Source organism: Hemitrygon akajei, chromosome 10 (assembly GCF_048418815.1).
Source record: "Hemitrygon akajei chromosome 10, sHemAka1.3, whole genome shotgun sequence".
NCBI lineage: Eukaryota > Metazoa > Chordata > Chondrichthyes > Myliobatiformes > Dasyatidae > Hemitrygon > Hemitrygon akajei.
The window spans coordinates 156,967,047-156,983,778 of record NC_133133.1 but is presented as its reverse complement, the minus strand read 5'-3'; the positions used below and the strand labels follow the sequence as shown (position 1 = coordinate 156,983,778).

The 16,732-nt window shown below is 38.6% G+C and overlaps 1 protein-coding gene across 10 annotated transcripts in view; it reads right to left on the bottom strand.

The window, feature by feature from the left end:
- The window catches only part of foxp2 (forkhead box P2), a 739,530-nt gene that overhangs the window by 408,832 nt on the left and 313,966 nt on the right, over nt 1–16,732 (bottom strand). The window contains exon 1 of one of the 10 annotated variants that reach the window (XM_073059484.1): nt 5,521–5,626. The exons of the other annotated variants lie outside the window; for them this stretch is intronic. The gene's annotated coding sequence lies outside the window, so the exon portion shown is untranslated. Of the gene's footprint in view, nt 1–5,520; nt 5,627–16,732 lie in introns of those variants that run through there. 10 annotated transcript variants of the gene reach the window in all.

The following is a 16,732-nucleotide window of genomic DNA, read 5'->3' as shown; positions in this document are numbered from 1 at the left end:
TTATTGAAGTTCATCAAACAAACATTTCCATAAGATGTATTTCAGACATTGTACATATACATCATATAATCATATATATCACAAATCTCCACAAAGTATTTATGATTAGTAAGGGTGTCAAAGGTTAAGGAGAGGAGGTAAGAGAATAGAACTGAGAGAGATAATAAATCAGCCATGATGGAATAGTGGAGTGGGCTCAATGAGCCAAATGGCCTTATTCTGCTCCTATGTCTTATAATCTTATGGTCAAATCTACCCTCATTTTCTTGTGCTCCAGGTAATAATGTCCTAACCTATTCAACCTTTCTGTATAACTCAGATCCTCCTGTAAGTAGTTAACAAGAACTAGATGCAATACTCCAAATTTGGTCTCAGCAATGCCTTACACAATTTCAGCATAACATTCCAACTCCTGTACTTTGATTTATGAAGATCAATGTGCCAAAAGCATCCTTTTTTGACCCTATCTACCTGTGATGTCACTTTCAAGGAATTGTGATTTAGTATTCCCAGATCCCTTGTTCTACCACACTCCTCAGTACTCCATCGTTCACTGTGTATGCCCTACCCTGGTTTTTATGCCAAAGTGCAACAACTCACACTTGCCTGCATTAAATTCCATCTGCCATCTTTCAGTCTATTTCTAAGCTGGTCCATATCCTGCTTCAAGCTTTGATAGGTATCCTTGTCTTCATATCATCCACAAATCTGCTCATCCAGTTAATCACATTATCATCCAGATCATTAATATAGATGGCAAAGATCAACAGATCCAACACTGATCCCTGCAGTATACTATTAGTCACAGGCCCCCAGTCAGAGAGGCAACCGTCTAGTACCACTCTCTGGCTTCTTAAGTGGATCAATTTTGTCCAATGTTATCCTTTTGCTCTTAATATATCTGTAGCCATCTTTCAGTCCTCTGGTGCCTCACTCTTGGCTAAGGACATTTTAAATACTTTTGCTAGGGCCCCTTCAATTGCCGCACTAGCCTCCCAAAAGATCGAAGGGAACACCTTGTCTTTCCCAAGGAATAATATGCCTAAAGACAGCAAACACCACCTCTTCTGTAATCCTGAAATGACAACTCCCCACAAATTAAAGCTAAGCTGTCCAATCAATAGCTGAGAAAAATGAATGTAGACAATAGAAACAATGATCACTAAAGAAGCTTTAGCTAAACTTGAAAGATTCAAACCAAAAGGTTGATCAGATCTCCAGTAGTCGAGACCCAACGGTCAAATCGCAGGGTTATGTGGGGGAAGTTGGAGGTCCATTGTCCACAATTCCACTGAAGGTCTCTGTGGGAAGTAGGTGGTTAGTTGAGTGAAAGGGAGGAAAGGGGCTTGTTTTGCTGTTGTTTTGTTGCTTGTTGTGTTCTGTGCTTTTCTACTGAGTATACTGGCCATGCAATGTTGTCATTAGAATTTGTGCTGATACTTCTGGGCTGCCCCCAGTACTTAAGATATAGGAGCAGAATTAGACCATTTGGCCCATCGAGTTTTCTGAATTCTAGTAAATACGGACACAGAGTTATCAAATGCTCTTCGTATGTCAAGCCATTCAATCTTGGAAACATTTTCATGAACCTCCTTTGAACCCTCTTCAGTTTCAGCACATCTTTTCGAAGATAAGGGGCTAACAGTATACCAAGTGAGGCCTCACCAATGCTTTGTAAAGTTTCAACATTACATCCTTGCTTTTATGTTCCAGACTTCCTAAAATGAATGCTAACATTGCATTTGCCTCCTTCACCACAGACTCACCCTGCAAATTAACATTTAGCAAACACGGCACAAGGACTCCCAGGTGCATTTGCACCTCCGTTTTTTTGTATTTTTTCCCCACTTAGAAAATAGTCAATGCTTTCACTTCTTCTACCAAAGTGTATGGCTGTGCTCTTCCCGACACTGTATTCCATCTGCCATTTCTTTGCTTATTCTCCTAATCTAAGTCCTTCTGTAGCCTCTCTACTTCCTCAAAACTACCAGCCCCTCCACCTATCTTCATATCATCTGCAAACTTTGCAACAAAGCCATTAATTCCATTATCTAAAACACTGACATATAATGTAAAAAGAATCAGTCCCAACACGAACACCTGCGGATCACCACTAATCACCGGCAGCCAACCAGAAAAGGCTCCTTTTATTCCCTCTCTTTTGCTCCTGCCAATCAGTCACTGCTTTATCCATGCTAGAATCTTTCCTGTAATATCCAGGGCTCCTAGCTTGTTAAACAGCTTCATGTGAGGCACCCTGTCAAAGGCCTTCTGAAAATCCAAGTACAGAACATCAACTGATTCTCCTTTGTCTATCCTGCTTGTTAGTCCCTCAAAGAATTCCAACAGACTTTTCAGGCAAAGTTTTCCCTTGCAGAAACCATGGCCTATTTTATCATGTACCTCCAAGTACCCTGAGACAATCAACTTCAACAACTTCCTAACTACTGAGATCAGACTAACTGGCCTGTAGTTTCCTTTCTTCTGCCCCTCTCCCTTCTCGAAGAATGGAGTGACATCTGCAGTTTTCCAGTCTTCTGGAACCATTCCAGAATCTAGTGATTTTTGGAAGAGCCTCCACAATCTCTTCAGCCACCCACCTCTTTCAGAACCCTGGGGAGTACACCATCTGGTCCAGGTGACTTATCTACCTTCAAACCTTCAGTTTCCCAAGAATCTTCTCTCTAGTTATGGTAACTTCGCACACGTCATGGCCTCTGACATCTGGAACTTCCACCATTCTGCTAGTATCTTCCATAGTGAAGACTGATGCAAAATACTTATTCATTTCACCCACCATTTCTTTGATCCCCATTACCACATCTCCAGCATCATTTACCAGCATTCCAATATCCACTCCAGCCTCTCTTTTACACTCCATGTATCTGAAGAAACTTTTGGTATCCTTTTTAATATTATTGGCTAGCTTACTTTCGTATTCTATTTTTACCTTCTTCATGACTTTTTTTAGTTGCTTTCTGTTGCTTTGTAAAACCTTCCCAATCTAATTTCCCACTAATTTTTGCTCTATTATATGCCTCCCTTTGGCTTTTCTGCTGGTTTTGACTTCTCTTGTTAACCACAGTTGTGTCATCTTGCCTTTAGAACACTTCTTCCTCTTTGGGATGTATACATCCTGTGCCTTCCGAATTGCTTCCAGAAATTCCAGCCATTGCTGTTCTGCTGTCATCCCTACCAGTATTCTTTTCCAATCAATTCTGGCCAGCTCCTCTCTCGTGCCTCTGTATTTCCCTTTTCACCACTATAATACTGATACATCTCATTTAGCTTCTTCTTCTCAAATTTCAGGGTGAATTTGATCCACTTTCCCCAAATGGTTCTTTTACCTTATGCACTCTAATCAATTCTGGTTCATTGCACAACACCCAGTCTGGAATAGCTGATCCTGTAGTGGGCTCAACCATGAGCTGCTCTAAAAAGCCATCTTGTAGGCACTCTAGATATTCCTCCCTCCTGGAATCTAACACCAACCTGATTTTCCCAATCTACCTGCATATTGTAATCTCCCATGACTATTGTAACATTACCCTTTTGGCATGCATTTTCTATCTCCTGTTGTAATTTGTAGACCATAACCTTGCTAGTGTTTGGGGGTCTGTTTACAACTCCCGTCAGAGCCTTTTTACTCTTGTAGTTCCTTAGCTCTATTCACAATGATTCAACATCTTCCGACCCTCTGTCAGCTCTTTCTAATGATTTGATTTCATTTTTTACCAACAGAGCAACACTGCCCCCTCTGCCTTCCTGCCTGTCCTTTCAAAACAATGTGTTTCTTTGGACAGTAAGCTCCCAGCTATAGTCTTCTTTCAGCCGTGATACAGTGATGTCCACAACATCATACCTGCCAATCTGCAACTGTGCTACAAGTTCATCGACCTTATTCTGTATACTGCGCACATCCAATATGAAACATGCAGTCCTGTATTCACCCTTTTCAATTTCGTCCACCTTTTACATTGCAACTCATCCTGTTGTCTGCAATTTTGCCTATCAACAGCCTCTCGTCACTATACATTGCTTGTTTGTAAACCAGTTTCCTCAGTTTCACAAAGAAGAGAAAATCTGCAGATGCTGGAAATCAAACCAACCCACACAAAATGCTGGAGGAACTCAGCAGACCAGGCAGCATCTATAGAAAGAGGTACAGTCAAGATTTTAGGTCGAGACTCTTCCTCAGGACTGCAGGAAAAAAGATGAGGAGTCAGAGTAAGAAGGTGCAGGGAGGAAGCATCGACTGTACACTTTTCCATAGATTCTGCCTGGCCTGCTCAGTTCCTCCAGCACTTTGTGTGTGTTACCTCATCTTCAGCAATGTCATCTGCTTTTCCTTTGATCCTTCTTGCATTGAAACATATGCAGCTCAGGATACCAGTTTCACCATGCTCAGCATCTTTAGGTTGTGCTGGTTGTTAACACAAATGGTGCATTGAACTGTATGTTTTGATGTACATGTGATAAATAAATGAATCTGAATCTGAGAAACTCGAGGAAGTTTGACTCATTTAACTCTGAAACTGATAGGCAACACAGTTCACTATTAAGAAAGCTAACAGAATTCTGGACTGAATAGCTAGACTCTAGAGAACAGAGAACAGAATACCAGAATGATAAAGTTATGATTGGACTTTGCTGTAACCTGGTCAGACCTACCTTAAGCATATTGTTCAGTTCTGGTCTGTTAAAAGCATAGCAAACTAGCAAGAGGTGAGGTTCTTACTAATACTAATTAACTTGCAGAAAAGGTCAAGTTCAAACCAGAAAAAGAGCACCAGTATCGATACCAGAAGGTGCTACTTTGCACACAGTGAATGAACATTTTCTTTAATAGACTTTCAGGAAGAGTGCTGAAGATAAAATCCTTATGACCATTAATGAAGCAACTGGCTACAGCACTGGGGAGAGGGGAGTATAGAATTCTTCAAAATTAACATAAGCAAAATAGCCTTCATTATGTGCAGGTATTTTTATTTTAAAATAAGGTGTTGTAACTAAGTTTGGTAAAGAAACACATTTACTTTTTCAAACCATTTGTATTTCAATGTTGCCATTTTTCAGACTATGGGTGATGATTAACACAAGAGCCTTAAAAACTTATTTTACACTTTATATTTAGACCTACAGCATTTCTCATTTCACAAACTATTGGCTGAAACAAATTTGAACAATTAACTGATATTCAGAAAAGATACTTGAATTTCAAGCATTGCCTTTCAATCAAGTAGACTTGTAAAACTAAATAAATAACAAAACCACAACTTTAAATAAAACATAGATTTTAACTCCACAGCCTTCACTCAATTCCTATTCTTTTTTAAGATTTTCTGGAATAACAGATAGATGTTTATACTGCAGGTCTTTTAATCATTGGATTGGCTAAAAATCCAACTCCCGGACCATCAGTGATGTGTAGAGATGAACTAAACTATGACTAGATTTATGAGCACCCGCTAAAAATGGGGCTATAAAAGTATACTCATGTACATAAAGGTACACACTTACATCCTCAGCAGATGACGCAATGATCTACGTTTCCTCTTTCATATGGCATTTTGCGCTCCAACACATTTTTTCATATCATTTGGGAGAAACGAGCTATCAGATGGGCCTGTTGCTCCAAGGCTTTCACTAATGCTTCTCCATTTCTGGCCAAGAGATGGTGCAGTACTGCAGTGTGGAACTGATTCTAGTCAGTTTTTTATTTTCCATGCCATGAAGTGTAGTGACACAAAGCATTTAATCTATCAATTCTCCTGAGAATTAATGATATTCACCCACTGAAGACTGCCCCACATTCAAGTTGGTTGAGAATATAACACTCAAGACCCCAGGTGGGAATCTAATACTCTGTGGCAACAATTCTTGGAGCCTTCTGTTCTGCACAGAATTAAACAATACCATCTGTTTAAAATCAGAGAAAATTATTAAACATCGCCATGCTATTCAACAAAACACTTTATAGTATGCCATTAAATTTATATGACAGCTTCAATAACAACAAGCAAATGAAAATTATGTGAAACTGATCAAGTGCATTCTTCACGCAGTGATGGATTTAAGATTTAAATGTCAGTGAAACAGAATCTTCCTTAAAAAGAGAAAGAATCCAATAATAATGGAACAAGTACATGATCTCAGAATAGCAGGATTTCAGAAATATAAAACTACTCAAGTTGTTCCATGTAAAAAAACACTGAATCAAACAAAAATGGATAGCCATAAATCACGTATTAAGTTACAGTGTTATGGTAACTATCTGAGTAAGAGTATAATCACTTAAAATTGCAATAAGTTTGGCTGAATCAGTCACTGCTTTGTATATTATTTGCAATAAAATTAAATCAATATACCATTAAACCTGTAATTTCCATAATTTCTGCTGTTTACTTCTTTAATATTTGAATAAATTTTGTTTTTGTTCAGGCAGCCAGTATGGCTCTAAGAAGGAAAGCCATACTCTTAAAAGTTCATTTAGGATTATGACTTTCCCTTAAAATGGGTATAAACGATATGAAACAAAATCTTGCGAATTGATGCAATATCAGTGAACTTTAACTATTCTTAAACCTTAACGTAAGGATTAATTTTATTTCCAGATACTGGACTTTATATTTAACAAATATTGTGCTATTTAGAAAATAACATTAAAGACAGGAGCAAGAATTGGCCACCTAACCCTTTGTGTCTACTCTGCCACACATTAAGGTCATAGCTGATTTTCCACCTCGGTCTTTTTTCAGCACGGCCCCATATTCCAGGATTCCTTTAATGTCCACAAGTACTATATTGATCTGTTTTGTTTATAGAGAATTCCAAAGATTCACTACACTGAGTACAGAAAAGTCTCTGCATCTCAGTGCTAAATGCCTAAACCCTTGTCCTGAAGCAATGCCCAAATCCTAAAGTCCAACTTTCCATATCTTCCTGACATCTTGCCTGAAAACAGCAATGCCCAGCTGTGAATCTAGTTCTTTCTGCAAAGTATGCTTAGGTGGCTAACAACAATATTTATGACAAAAATATCATGGGACAATTGGTAGCTCCTTATCATTCCTTGGCTTAGTTTCACAATGCCTATCTTCTACACTGAAGAGATAGGTTGGTTGCACTCTCACAAACATTAGCCAGTCCTTGCTGTGGTTCATTGCTAACGGATTTGTGAAAAGCTCAAAGTAGCTCTTGCCATCAACTGTTCCACTTGATTTTCTTTTATTTTCCTATGGTGAAGTTCAAGATAACCTCAAATATGAAATGTGTTTTAATTTATTGATATAATAAATTTATTTTTATAAAATCAAATGCATGGTTTCCCCATTATGTGCTCTGGAATCCCATTCACAACCCAATGAAAATTTCATAATTAGCTAAGAACTTGTTAATTCTTTATCCAGTTTGTAATTAAAAATTACACGAAAAATATTTACATCAGATGTCTAAAATGTTTGTGCAGATACAAATTTTTTTTAAATGCATGGTTAAAATAATAAAAAGTTAATAGCTGCTTTGGCTAATGAATGTACTGAAACCTTCAGTTCAGATAGAACCTTGATTTGAATTTGAATTGACTTTACTTCTTACATGCTACACATACGCAAGGAGTAAAAATCTTTACATTACATCTCCATCTAAATGTACAATGTGCAATTTATAGTAATTTGTAATAAATAGTATGTACAACAAAACAGTCAATATAGCATAGAAATACAATTGTATCAGTGTGAACTAATCAGTCTGATGGCCTGGTGGAAGAAGCTGGTCCTGGCTTTAATGTGGCGGTACAATTTTCTGGATGGTAGCAGCTGGAACAGTTTGCGGCCAGGGTGACTCAGGTCCCTGATGATCCTTCGGACCCTTTTTACACACGTGTCTCTGTAACTGCCACATGTAGAAGTTCACATCTACAGATGCATTGGGCTGTCAGCACCATCTCTGCAGAGTCCTGCAATTGAGGGAGGTACAGTTCCCATACCAGGCAGTGATGCAGCCAGTCAGGATGCTCTCAATTGTGCCCCTGTAGAAAGTTCTTATGATCTGGGGACTCATGCCAAACTTCCTCAACCGTCTGAGGTGAAAGAGGCGCTGCTGAGTTTTTTTCACCACCCAGCTGGTATGTACAGACTATGTGAGATCCTCGGTGATGTATATGCCAAGGAACTTAAAGCTGTTTACGCTCTCAACCCCGTATTTATTGATGTCAATAGGGGTTAGTCTGTCTCTATTCCTCCTGTAGTCCACAACCAGCTCCTTTGTTTTTGCGACATTGAGGGAGAAGTTGTTTTCATGACAGCACTGTGTCAGGGTGATGATGTCTTCTCTGTAGGCCGCCTCATTATTATTTGAGATAAGGTCAATGAATGTAGTATCATCAACAAATTTAATTAGCAGATTGGAGCTGTGGGTGGTGACACAGTCATGAGTATACAGAGAGTAAAGTACAGAGGATTAATGCTACAGAAAGCTTGCACATAGGAAATTATAGGGCAGTTAGCCTGACTTCAGTGGTCAGGAAGATGTTGGGGTCTATCATTAAGGATAAGGTTTTGGCGTACTTGGAGGCACATGACAAAATGGGCCAATGTCAGCATGGTTTCCTTAAGGGGAAATCTTGCCTGATAATTCTTTTGGAATTCTTTGAGGAAATTACAAGCAGGGTAGACAAAGGAGAGTCAGTGGATGTTGTTTCCTTGGATTTTCAGAAAGGCTTTTGACAAGGTGCTGCACATGAGGCTGCTTAACAAGGTAAGAGCCCATGGCATTTCAGTAAATTGTGAGCAGTAAATTGAAGTTAAAAGCACAGGTTGGCCCACAGACCAAAAGTTATGGTTTGCAAAATGGTGCCATTGAGATGTTTGCATATGCATCAGTGAAATGTTAAGACCTGCATCACGTCAGGCAACTAAGGGTTTAAGGCACACACGTACAAACAAGCTGGATGAACTCAGCAGGTCGGGCAGCATCCCGAAATGAGCAGTCAACGTTTCGGGCCGAGACCCTTCGTCAGGATTTATCCTCGTCGAGCAACACCTGTTGGTAGGCGTGGCTCATGTCCAGCTTTGTGAACAGCTTACCCCCTGACAGGGTCACAAACAGGTCATCCACCCATGGCAATGGGTACTCCTCCAGCTTAGAGACCTGATTCCCCGTAAGCTTGTAGTCCCCACATATCCTCACCATTTTATCTGCCTTCAAAACTGGAACAACAGGAGCCGCCCACCTTGAAAACTGGACGGGCTCAATGATGCCCAGCCCCTGTAAACGTACCAGCTCCACCTCGACTTTGCCTTTCATGGCATAGGTCACTGACCTGGGCTTAAAAAAACGTGGTGTGGCCTCAGGGTCAACATTGAGTTTCACGGTCACACCCTTCAGTGTGCCCAGCTCGTCCCTGAAAACGTCACTATACCGCTGCAGAATGTCCTCCGTTGTGCGTACATACTTAATTTAGTAAGGATTTAAGGCTACGTCCACACTACACCGGATAAATCCGTAGCCGAAGCTTTTTCTCTTCAGTTTTACTTTTAAGTTCTCCTGCGTGAAAGCCAACAGCTGTCCGTCGTTATAAGTTTTTCTAGTCTGTAACTACACAAACGCGCACTTTTATGGCGAGATTCGACACCAAACATGTCGCTTGTTTTCGGTAGATGTGTCCTGCGCATGCACAGTAGGAGGAGATTCGCCGAAATCTCCGTTTCAATGTGGATAGAGATATTTGTTTTAATGCATAGTGTGGTCGCCTATCGTTTTTACGCAAAACCGGCGTTTTCAAAAGTATCCAGTCTAGTGCAGATGTAGCCTAAGTAATTTGCACCATTGTAAACCAGTTCAAGGAAGCCTGCAGACCAGTTAGCTCACACAAACCCCAATTTTGGTCATCTAGCTCTTTGTCTTCAGATGTTTTCAGAATATCTGCATAAATTAGTTTGTCCCAACAGGTGTATTTGAACATTCAGAGGTACCTTCCATTATAGATATGCAATTCAAAGAAAGCATTGTCAACCAAAATATTGAAGTAAATGAAGTTATTGTAACTATTGAAATTATATTAGATCACATACTGTTACCTTTGAACTTTAGGGTATAAAAGTGTAATGTACCTCTGAGTTTGAAAGACTCTTTCTAGAGGATCTCCAGAAAAATGCCTGCTTGTAGTGATGAATAAAGACTTCGATATCACCCGCTTCAATGTGCCTCTGGTAACTTCAATAACAGTCACAATACTCATTAGCGGGTCAGAAGTGCAGAGGATCAGTAACTTTAAATTCTTGGGCGTTATCATATCAGGGGATTTGTCCTGGGACTAGTCATTTCAAAGAAAGCAAGCAGTGCCTCTACTTCTTTAAAAGCTGATACAGATTCAATATGTCATCTACAGCTCTGACAAACTTCTATAGATGCACCGTGAATAGTTGCATCACTGTCTGGTATGGCAACACCAATGCATTAGACCAGAAAAGCCAACAAGAAGTGGTGGATACAGCCCAGCTCCTCATTGCAAAAGCACTCCCCACTATTGGGCACATCTACAAAGAACAGTACCACAGAAAAGCAGCATCCATCATCAATTTCAAATGTTTGCATTGTTTCTGTTCCTCTCTTATCGCTCCCTGTTAATCCATATGTATTTCACTTTTTATTTCCATTTGGCATTGATTTCAGTTTTGTAATGTATATTTTCTGATTTAAACTTTGTGCTGTTCCATGATGGCTCTTTAATTTGACTGCCTAATGAAAGCACAGTTCAAAGTTCAAACTTCAAAGTAGATTTATTATCAAAGTACATACATGTCACCATAGACAACCCTGAGTTTTGTCTTCTTGCAGGCATACACAGTAAGTACAAGAAACCCGGTAGAATCAAAGAAAGACAGCACCCCCTAAAGCACAGACAATGTGCAAAGGACAACCAACTCTGCGAATATAAAAGAGAAAAATATAATAAGTTAGCAATAATATTGAGAATGTGAGATGAAGAGTCCCTGAAAGTAAGTCTGTTGGTTGTGCGTTCAGTGATGGGAGTGAGTGCAGGTGAGTGAAATTGTTCCCTCTGGCTCAAGATCCTAATGGTTGATGAATAATAACTGTTCTTGAAACTAGTGGTGTGGCTCCTAAGGCTCCTGTACCACCTTCCTTATGGCAGCAGCGAGAAGAGAATATGGCCTGGGAAGTAGGGGTCTTGATAATGGATTATGCAACAGAGATCTATTTAGATGTGTTCAGTGGTGAGTAGAGCTTTACCCATGATAGACTGGACTGTATCTACTACTTTTTCTAGAATTTTCCATTCAAGAATATTGGTGTTTCCATACTAGGCAGTGATACAACCAGTCAATAAACTTTACACCACACATCTCTACTTTCTCTACTATTTCCATCTTTATTTTCCAAACAATGGGAAGATTGCGGAAATCCCCTCATATTATTTTATCAATTTTTACTAAAATAACAACTCAAAAATGTGCCAACATGTCTTTTTCCCTTCTACCATTATTTGTTTTGAGGACCTGGAGTACACTCTCTCTGTGGTGTGATTAGCCCTTTGTTCTTCAACAATTCAGCACATAATGCCTCAATTATTAAACCTTGAAAGCTATAATCACTTTAAGTTTAAGGCTCATTTTGCCCATTGCAATCATCACCATTTTAATTTTCCTTTCCATCTCATCCATTAAATCTGAAACCAGGAGAGTTGAACAGCACTCTCAGGCCATGATTCAAAATTGATTTTGATTTCATTTATCCACACTTCAGACTTTCCCTTTAGCTCATCAGTCTTATTTCCTGGATTCCTTGCACCAAAGAACAAACCTTTAAGTAATTTCAAGACTTTGTTTCCCTAGTCTATTAAATATACCCATTAATCTCTCTGTTTCCCATTTCTACTTTGCATCCTTCTCCTCTGCATCAAAACACAGGTTTGTATCCCTTGATATTTTCTGGATAATGCAAATCTGCTTTTGCTGAACTGGTAAAATCTGGTAACATAAATGCCTTCATCAGCTATTTAACCAATATACTATGGTTGTTAAAACAATCAACTGAACCATAATATGATTTATCTCCTCAGAGTTCTCTTCCTTGACTATTAAGTTACTCCATGCCTCCTCTCTCTGCAATTTCCCCAAGCCATGCAAAAATCCAAGGTCTCTCCTTGTATTTTGAACATCATAATTTTTAACCTAATCTGGTGGCTATCACTTCAGCAGCCAAAGTAACGAACTCGAGAACCATCTTTCTGAAACTTCCCTCCTTGAAAATTATCATTAAAGACTATCTTTCTTTTTAATAAAGCTTTAATAAGTAAGATGGAGTAACTAACTTTATTTGTTCAATATGGTAACAGTAAAATACCAAATACATGCAAATCAATTTTTTTGTTGTTAAAATAGTAAAAATGCCAAATAGAAAGTCATATATTCAACTAGAGGCAACACTTGTGTGTCCCATAGATGCAAGGTTATCATTTTGCATTTGAAAATAGTTTCATGTATGTTTGTAGCATAAACATAAGTGCATCTAATTTTTGTACTACTGGAAGAAATTATAAGTAAAGATACCCTTTATTAATAAGCACAAAAGAGATTTGTTATTTGTGTATCTCAAAGATTTTAACTAACTGGCTTTCTGTTTTCCCTTTTAAAAGAAACAGCAGTGCTAACTGTGCACTATGCATTTTAAAAATACTTCCCTTAACAGAAACAATGACTGATCTAATTACAAAATGATGAAAACACTCAGATTCTAAAATGTTACCAATTATACTTCACAGACATGTTGAAAAAAGAAACAAAAGATACGAATTTGAAAAGAGTATATGTGAATAAATAGTAAGAAGACCTTAGTTCATTTTATGATAATACAGAAAATAGATGGAAGACCTTTATAGCTTGAAGATACTTGCTCATTAAAGAATGCCAAGCACTGAAATACCATGAACAGCAGGTAATTCAAGTTTGTATGAGAGAAAATAAAAGACTAAAACTGACTGAAGTTGGTCAGTTCACACAGCCAAAGCAGTTCAAATGATTAACAATTGAATACTGAAGACATCATAGGTTAAATTAGGTTCAGCTATGCCCCTGTTGAAAATCCTTTTTTTTCATAAAATTCATTTGAATTAGCAAACCTGATAAAAATCAAAGCTCCAGAGTGGCAAGAGTTCCAGAAGTAACTATTCTACACAGCAGCTTACTCGTTATACAGCAGACAATGTGAGGATAAAAGCTAAAAATGAGGTCAGAGAGGTTAAAGTGATCCAACTGATGGAAGAACCAATTATTCCACTTAAACAGAACATTTTCATGTAGTATGAATTAACTGGCACGTATATATTAGCAATATTTTAGCAATAAGAGAAATAATGGTTGCTTTATGGAAAACAGTGTTCTGACATGTCATGGGCAACATTCCTTCAGAGTCGATGAAAGAAATCATGTAAATACCACAATCTCCCAACACAAAAGAATCTTTTATTTAAAAACATCCTTCTTCAAATTTCCTATCATTTCTCTATAGACAATGGAAAAAGCTGATGTAGATCTCCAACCCTGACACATCATTTATACTGAAAAGCAACCAATAATAAGGGGTAATGGCCTAGGCCAAAGGATAAACTGAATATGTTATATTTTTCATTACAACTTTGATTTCACAACATTTATTAGTTTCTACATGTGTGAAGCATTGGATGGGATAAACATAGTGAGGATAAACTATTTGATAGATTACAGGCTAGTTCCATTAACTTCTCTTATATGCTAATTATTAGAGATGACTCTGAAGGACTATTCATTTAGAAATGCACAAGTACATTAGGGAGAGTTAGTTTGGATCCTATTCAGCCCAATGGAAATTTTGATGCAAGTGATAGGGATAATGCCTCAGTTTACCTTGCATTGAGCTCAAAAGCTTTTGATATTGTCCTCAGTTAGCCAAGTCAAAAACTCAGTGACAACAAGGATAATGGTTCACAAGTGATTTTATGATTGGAAGGATTAGTATGCATAATTTTTGTAGTATATAATCACTTTTATTAAGTACTTCCTGTATCTAATAAAGTGGTCACTAAGTGTATGTCCGTAGTCTTTTGCTGCAGTAGTCCATCCACTTCAAGGTTCAGAGTTGTTCTTCTGCACACCACTGTTGTAATGTGTGGCTTTTTCAGTTGCTGTCATTTTCCAGTCAGCTTGAAGCAGTCTGACCATTCTCCCTGACCTCTCTCATTAATGGGGCATTTTCACCCACAGACCCACTGCTAACTGAATGTTTCTTGTTTTGTTTATGACACATTCTCTGTAAACTCTGGAGAATGTTACATGTGAAAATCCCAGGAAATCAACAGTTCCTGAGATACTCAAGCCACCCCATCTGGCAACAAAGAGCATTCCGTGGTCAAAGCCACTTCGATCACTTTTGACACTGATCAACAGAGAAACAACCCTTGCATGTCAAAGTGAAAACAGATCTCTACAAACTGATCTAAGTTACAGATATAAAACTCAAATAATTGATAGCATAGGTATTCACCTGCTTAAATATTTAATAGATGCGCCTTTGGCAGCAATTACAGCCTTGAGTCAGTGTGGATAGGTCTCTATCAGCTTTGAATATATAAGGACACTGCAATTTTTCCACATCCTTTTTTTAAAAACTGCTCAAGCTCTGTCAGAATGTATGGGGATTGTGAATGAACAGAAAGTTTCAGAAAGCCACAAATTTTCTTTTGGATTGAGGTCTGGACTCTGACTTAGTCACTCTAGGACATTAACTTTGTTGTTTTAAGCCATTCCTGTGTAGCTTTGGCTTTATGTTTGGGGATATTGTCTTGCTGGAAAACAAATCTCCCAAATTGCAGTTCTCTTGCAGACTGCATCAGGTTTTCCTCCAGGATTTTCCTGTATTTTGCTGCATTCATTTTACCCTCTACCTTCACAAGCCTTCCAGGGTCTGCTGCAGTGCAGCATTTCCACACCATGATACAGCCACCACCGTGCTTCACAGTAGGGATGGTGTGTTTTTAATGATGTGCAGTGTTTGGTTTATGCCAAACATAGTGTTTAATCTGATGGACAAAAAGCTCAATTGCGGTTTCATCAGAACCTTCTTCCAGCTGACTTCAGAGTCTCCCACATATCTTCTGCCAAACTCTAGCTGAGATTTCATGTGAGAGTTTTTCAACAATGGCTTTTTCTTTGCCTCTCTCCCATAAAGTTGTGGCTGGTGAAGCACCCGGGCAACAGTTGTGTATGCACAGTCTCTCCCATCTCAGCCACTGAAGCTTGTAACTCCTCCAGAGTTGTCATAGGTCCATTGGTCCCCATCTTGCACAGCCCCTCAGTTTTTGAGGATGGCCTGCTCTAGGCAGATTTACAACTGTGTCATATTCTTTCCATTTCTTGATGATTGACTTAACTGTACTCTAAGGGATATTCAGTGACTTGGAAATTTTGCTGTAACCATCTCCTGACTTGTGCTTTTCAATAATCATTGTGCAGAATGCTTGGAGTGTTCTTTTGTCTTCATGGTGTACATTTTGTCAGGTTACTGACTCACCAGCAGATGGACCTTCGAGATACAGGTGTATATTTACTACAATCAATTGAAACACTTCGATTGCGCACAGGTCTCCAAAAACAGATCTCCACTTAACCGATTTTTTTTTTGTCATACTCTGCCATACTCTGCCAGAGCCTCGGCGACCACTTTTCTTTCCAAGTGGTTGTCTTGGAGGAAAGTTTCTGTCAGTGGTCCCCCACGTCCTTCTCACAGCGCAGTGTTTTTTTTTATGAGGGCGAGTTACGAGCTTGACACTCAACACGGCATGGATGGAAAGCGTGTCCGGGAGCAGCTCAACTGGATTCAAACTCAGGAACCTTCACTCTGGAGTCCAGCGCTGATATCACTGCGCCACCAGCCGGCCTACTTAGCTAATTATGTGACTTCTAAAACCAACTGGCTGGCACCTGTGATGATTTGGTGTATCATATTAAAGTGGGGGGGGGTGAATACTTAATCAGTTATTTTGTATTTTATATTTTCAATTAGTTTAGTTTACCTTGTAGAGATCTATTTTCACTTTGACATGGAAGAGACTTTCTGTTGATCAGTGTCAAAAAAGCCAAATTAAATCCACTGTGATTCAATGTTGTATAACAATAAAACATGAAAACTTCCACAGTGGGTAAATTCTTCTTATAGACACTGTATAATATATATGTTATATAATAATAGTTTAAATGGACACAACAACATAAAGATTTCTGTAGATAACACATATATTGGTGATGTAGTTGACATTCAGAAGGAAAGCTTTAATCCACAGAAAGACAAAGTTAGATCCAGGAAAAAAAGTGGCAATTGGAATTCATTCTGAAGAAATCTAAGGTAATATACTTGCAGAGGAAAATAACAAGTGGGATATCACAGAGGTAAGCAGATTTGTAAATTTAATAGAACAGCTTGATGAAATTATTAAAGATGAACTAAGAATGATTTCTTTTACTAGCTGTAGTATAAATGTAGGTGGGGGTCATGTTTTACTATTTACAAAAATTAGATCACATATAAATACTCCACAAATTTCTGATCACAATGTAAAGAAAATGTGAATGCACTGGAGATTGCCAGCATGTAGCCGAAGTTAGAAATATCCAGCTGGGTGGAACAATTCCACATTTTGGGGTTTCTTTCTCTGCCACAGAGCAGTTTGATGGAGACT